Source organism: Pteropus vampyrus, unplaced genomic scaffold (genome assembly GCF_000151845.1).
Source record: "Pteropus vampyrus isolate Shadow unplaced genomic scaffold, Pvam_2.0 Scaffold90, whole genome shotgun sequence".
Lineage (NCBI taxonomy): Eukaryota > Metazoa > Chordata > Mammalia > Chiroptera > Pteropodidae > Pteropus > Pteropus vampyrus.
Window position 1 is genome coordinate 557,780 of NW_011888871.1, and position 6,555 is coordinate 564,334.

The following is a 6,555-nucleotide window of genomic DNA, read 5'->3' on the forward strand; positions in this document are numbered from 1 at the left end:
AGAGCCAAACAGAAATTTCAGAACTGAAATGTATAATATCTAAAACGACAAATTTAATGTGCAGACTTAATAACCAACTGAAGACGGACACAGAAAAGACTTAGTGAACTTTCACCTTCGAGTAACAGAAATGACCGAATCCCACTGGAAAACGAGATTGCTAAAGGGAGGTGACTCTGGCATCTGCGGGCAGCTTCAGCTCTAACGCACTGTGACTGGAACCCACAACAGAACAGGGACAGTCGGCAGGATGAAGGCCTTTTCTTAAAAAGCAGAAAACTTTCCGAATTTGGTGAAAGGCATAAATGTACAGATTTTAAGAAACTCCACAAATTCCAAACACAATAAATGTGGAGAGAATCATATCAAGGATCTCAGACAACACACCTCTAAATAATCCACGGGTCCAAGAGAAATCACACATTTCTGGGCCGACGTGTAAGAGCTTGAAGTTGTCACTTGACAAGGAAAAGGCTGACTGAACTGAAAATCAACAACTGCTCTCAGATCCACAGAGAACTGACGTCACAGGGCAAACTGTGGCCGCCAGCTGCCACCCCAAACTAGAGAGAGAGGCGCATGCAGAGCATTACAGCTCGCCAGGAGCCAGCATCGGACGCAGCGCATCCTGCTTTAACCGAAATTACAAGACGAACGGCGAAAATCACAGTGCCAAGACGTGAAGCATCGCAACCAGACTCGGATATGGCAGCGGTTTTAGAATGAACAGACTGGACACTTAAAATAATTATGACTAAGCTGCTAAGGGCGCTCATGGGAAAAGTGGGCAGCGTGCGAGACCAGAGAGGCGGGCAGCGTGAGCAGACGGGCAACTCTGGGTCAGACGTCAGAAGCGTCGGAGCCCAGAAGCACATCGAGGTGTGCGGGGGTCTCGTGGGACCAGACGCCGTCGCAGCTGAGCTGAACTGTGGGACACCCAGCTGCTGCTGGGTGTGGGGGAAATCCCCGCACACCTGGGCACAGCAGGCACAGAGGTGTTTTTCATACGAGTCGAACCCAACAATGTACAAAAGAAAAATACATCAATAAAACAGAAATTGAAAACCATTTTAACAAAATAAGGAGGAAAAAACATGAACGTTTCCATAGATGCAGAAAAAGCGTTTGATAAAAGTCACCATCCATTCGTGGTTGAAAAGTCTCATTGAACTATAAAAAAGGAACTTTCCCAGTCTGATGAAGGGGATCTATGGAGAACCCACGGCTAACATCGTCCTTACTGTTGGAACGATGAGCTCGTTCCCCGCTGGCTGGGCGCGAGGCAAGGCGCCCACGTCTGGTCAGCACTGAGGAAGGGCCAGCAAATAAAAAAAAAAATAAAAAAAAAAAGCAAACAAAAGGCACAAGGGTTGAAAAGCAAGAAATAAAACTAAACTCACAGATCACATCGCTGGTGGCATGTGAAATCCTAAGGAATCTGTGAGAAAGTTAACAAAAGGACCAGTAAGTGACGGCAGCAAAGGCACGAGACACAAGGTCAACACGCAAAAATCAAGTGTGCTTTATATACTGGCAGTAAACAACTGGGATACGAAATTCGAAAAAACCTATTCCACTTAGCAGTAAGAAACACAAAATACTTACGGGTAAAACTTTTTTTGTTTCGCTATATGTTTTGTATTTCGAAATAATTTAGATGCACAGGAAGTTGCAGAGACAGTACAGAGAAGTCCAGTGTACCTGGCCCCCATTTCTCCCAATGGTCACGTCTCACGTAACTACGGTACGACATCGAGACCGGGACCCGGCACTGGCACAGCGCGTGTACAGCTCTACGCGCTCTCACGTCCGCGGATTCGCGTGGCCCCTCCTCGCACTCGAGGCGGAGACGCGCTCCCCCGGCACAGAGACCCGGCCTCCTCCCTCCGCCATCCTCGGCCCTGGCAACCGCCCATCGGGCCGCCGTCACTGATCTGTTCTGTTGTACGGCTTTGCCTTTTCTGGATTGTACTCGAACGGGAACAACACAGCAAGTGACGCTTAGAGCCTGGCTCTCCTCCACTCAGCAGAATGCCTCGAGATGTAACCAGCTGCAGTGGACATCAAACGCTTGTTCCTTGTAATTGCTGAGTCGCAGCCCGTGCTGTGGTGCACCCGTCTGTTAGGCACCCACCGATCTAGAGACGCTCTCGCCATGTCCGTGTTCTGGCTGCTGCAGATGAAGCTGCTGTCAACGTTGGTGCACGTGCTGGGTGGGCACGGCTTTCATTCTCCGGATGACGTTCGGGAGCCTGACTGCTGGGTCGTGCGGTGCGCACACGCTTAGTTTTTGAAAGAAACTCACAAACGGTTTTCCAGGATGGCTGCACCATTGTGCATGCCCACCAGTGACGTGTGAGAGATGCCACACATACACTCACCAGCCTTTGCTATTGTGATTTTTTGGTTGATCTGTTCTAATAAGTATCTCAATATGGTTTTAAACTGCATTTCCCTTAATTTGCGACGACCCGATGGCTAGTGATGCTGAGCATCTTTTCATGGACTTTTACGCCATCTGAACACCCTCTCAGGTGAAATCGCTTCATATCTGCTACTCATTTTCTTGGATTATTTTGTTACTGTTGAGTTTTGAGAGTCCTCCTTTGTTGGATACGTGGCTGGCAAATATTTTCTCTCAATCTGTGCCTTGTCTTTTCATCCTCTTAAGAACATCTTTTGCAGAGCGAAAGTTTTGAATTCTGATGATGTGAGAACTGACTTTCTTCCAAAAATAATTATTTTCTTTCATAGATAGTGCTTTTGATGTCACATCTGAGAACTCTTCACCCAGAGTTAGGTACCAAAGAGTTTCTCAAACGTCATCTTCTCAAAGTTTTGTATTTTACATTTAAATCTGTGATCAGTTTAATTTTTGGATACGGTGTGAGATTAGGTCAAGGTTCTTCTTCCGTTTTAAGTCTGTGGATGTCCAGTGGTCCCAGCTGTCCTTCCTCTGCCGACCTGCTTTTGCACTTGTCAAAAATGAGTCGGGCCCACGTCTGTCCCACCCGCCCGTGTGTCCGTCTCTGTGCTGCCAGCGCAGTCTTGGTCACTGCAGCTACGCAGAAAGTCTGAAGGGACGCAGAGCGCTTCCTCCCAGCTTGCTGTTCCCTCCAGACCGTCTGGCTGCTGGAGTGACTCTCCGCGTGGCTTTCAGAGCAACTATATTTGTATTCGCAAAAGGTCTCGCTGCGATTGTAACAGGATTCTGTTAGAGCTGTATAAAAATGAGCGGGGCTGACATCTTTACTGTGTTGAGGCCTCTGACCCATGAACACAGAATGTCTCTCCGTGTGTTGAGATGCGCTCTGATTTCTTTAATGAGTGTCTTAGAGTTTTTATCAAATTAGTCCCATATATAGTTTGCTAAATTACGCCAAAGTATTTCCCTTTTTAGGGGAGCAATTGTTAATGGTTTTATATTTCAAATTCTGTGTTCATTGCTAGTGTATAGAAATAAAATTGATATTAATGTGTTGACTGTGTATCCTGTAACCTTGCTGAACTGACTGACTAGCTCTGTGACTTTTTAGGTGGATTCCTTGGTATTTTCTGTCACCTGACAATCGGACTTTTTCCGATCCGTATGCCTCATATTTCCTTTCTTGTATTTCTTGCCTTATCACAGTAGCTCAAACAGATTTTTTCTTTAAAAAAATGAAAAACCTCTTCACTGGAAACTGTAGAAGCCGGCTACAAAAACTTTAAGACCTACATAATTGGTGGGGTGTGCCACGTTTGTGAATTTTGAAAGACTCGATATTGTTAAGATGTCAGTTCTTCCCAAATTTATCTATAGATTCAACAATCCCTGTCATAATCTTAGCAGGTTTTTTTTTTTTTTGGTGGAAATTGTTAAGCAGAATAACTAAATAATTTTATAAAAGAAAAACGATTTACGATGCTTGATTTCAAGGTCTGTCATAAATTGAGAGTAGAAGAGTTTGGTGTCGGGGAAAGGCGCGTGGCCAAGCGGACAGAACGGGAGGCCAGGACTGGACCCACAGAGACGGCCGCCGGCCTTCGACGCCGTCAAGTAACTCAAGGGGGAAGGACGTCTTCGGTGAAGGGAGCCTGGGCAGCGCGTGCGGCACGTGTCGTTGGAAAAGCTGGCGATCCGTACGGGGTGCGGGACAGACCCTACCCGAACCACACACAAAAGTTAACCCAGAACGGGTCACAGACTAGACATAAAGACTGAAGCTGCAGACTTGGGGAAAGTTGAGGTCAAAGTCTCTGTGACTCTGGGCTGGGAATGATGTCCGCGCTGGCGAAACTTCGGGACGAGCTCGACAGCACGCGCCCGGCGCGGTGCCCCCTCGACCTGGCAGGGGCCGGTGGCCAAGCGGGGACGCACTCCCGCGAGCAGGCGCGCCTGGGGGGCCTCGTCTAAGCGGAAGAGCCTTTTCAGAGAGGCAGCTCCTCCTGGCCTGACAGCGGGGCGGGGAGCGCGGGGCGGCCCCCGCTGACGAGCAGGGAGACACGGAGATCGTGGTCAGACGGCTGCAAGGAGATGGCCTCCGACGACAGGGGAGCTGGCCACCCAGCCCTGAGCCCGCGAGAGGACCGGCGCCCCTGGCACCGGACCCCGGCCAGAGCGGGGGGCAGCGGCCCCGAGCGGCCGGGTGACCTGCCGCCTGCAGCCCCGCACCCTCGCTCGTGTCCCCTCAGTTCGGCCAGCGCCTTGCGCACAGGCACGATGCGCCCGCTGGAGAGCGGACGAACACGAAACATCGAAACATCGCCTCCTTTAAGACGCGGTGCTGCCGGCCGTCTGGGGAAGCCCGCCCCGTCACAGCGGCAGGACGAGGGGACCACGCTCCCCGCACCCCCGCGGCTGTGCGACCGGCGGGAAATGGAAGCACCGAGAACCTCACGAGCGCCGGGAAACTCGCACGCTTAGGCATCAGCCATCAGCCATCAGCCACCGCAAAACACCGCTGAGTCAGAAGCCGGTTTCCTCGGGCTCTTTAGAAAAGCCCCTGTATTTTTACTCAATTATTCAAATAAAATCACCACCACCTCTGGCCCATGCGACATCTCCCCAACTGTCAACACTCACTGGGTTAGAAATTGAAACTGGATCACAAAACGCAGAGCTGGGACGCACCGGCCTGGCCCATCGGCGGGGCCCCCGTCCAACGCCACGTGCCTCTGGAAGCTCCAAACGCACGCGCGGAGAGGGCGAACGGCATCTCAGCCTCGTTACGAAACCCCTCCCGCCCCGACCACACTTTGGGAACCTCCGGGCAGCGTGATCGCCAGAGCCAGGGCTGGGAGCAGCCTGGGTCCGCTTCGGGGTCACAGAACGGACCCCTGGGAACGAACGCGAGAGACCTCGCCCCGTGTGCGGCAACACGATGCGTCTCAACATGTGACGATGAGCTGAAGGAGCGAGCCGGACAGGGCGTTTACACGGCCCTCGTTTACATGGACTTTAAAAACAGGCACAACCGAACACAATGACGGTCACGGCTGCTGACCCGCTGATCGTGCTTCCCATGTGCTGGGCACTGCGCCACGTGTCACCCACATCCGCTCAGTGAGTCCTGACGAGGGGCAGTGCCCCCACGTCGCAGGTGACGATGCTGGCGCGCGGAGCAGTCACACAAGTCGCCCAAGAGGCAAGTTATGTGGTTCCTCGGCACTGTCTGGGGTACGCAGTTGGTGAAAACACACAAAAATGGCCGAGACCAGGGCAGTGGCTACGGCGGGTGGAGGTGCGTGACCGCGGGAGGGCCGCGGGCTCCTAAGTGACCGCTCACGCTGAGATCGGAGCCGCGGGCAGACGAGTTCGGCTCGTTACTCTTTAAACCGCGCGTATGCGTTTCCAGACCTTCTCTATTCACAGGACACAAAAAGTATTTCTACCGTTTACAACTTTACGAGAGAGCAGGAAGGAGAAAGAGGCGGTGAAGGGCACCTCAAAACCAGCCCGGAGGCCGGGCACCCCCGCGGGCAGCGGGTCAGAAAAGCGTGCGGACCTCGTCAGACGCGGCCCTTCCACCGCCTTTTCTGAAGCCCCCGACTGCAGCCACCTGCCCTCCCCGCGCCCTCTCCAGCCACCACGCTGCTCCGCTCCGGCTGGAAGCAGCCAGGGGCTTTGTCATATGACCACGAACGCGTGAAAACAGCACACTCGAATTTAAAAAGCATCGAACGAAACAGAAGCCACCGCGGACGGAACGTGAGAGAGAAGGCTCCGCTGCACCCCGCGGCTTGCGAACGGGCCGGTGGCCGGGGCCCGGTCCTCCCCCCCTCCATGTCCCGCCTTGGGGCAGAAACAGAAAACGCCGAAGTGACTGAAAAGACAGTGAACTGCAACTCACCCAGGATGTCCAAGCGGGGGAGAGACCAGTTCACCAGGCGGCGGGCCTGGCCTCAAGGTGTGGCCCCTCGTCAAGTCCACGGACCTCCTTCCCTGCCACCCCTGCGTCCCCAAACGTTTACTCCCACAGCGGGGCGCGCGGCTGCGGACACTGAGGCCTCTCAGTCACCGTCCTGCTGAAAGAGCCCTTCTGCCCCTGTCTACACTGCGGCTTCCCCACGTCT

At 52.8% G+C, this 6,555-nt stretch overlaps 1 protein-coding gene across 2 annotated transcripts in view; it reads right to left on the reverse strand.

Annotated features, from left to right (window-relative positions):
• The window catches only part of GNA12 (G protein subunit alpha 12), a 76,664-nt gene that overhangs the window by 9,595 nt on the left and 60,514 nt on the right, over positions 1–6,555 (reverse strand). The gene's annotated exons all lie outside the window — the stretch shown is intronic.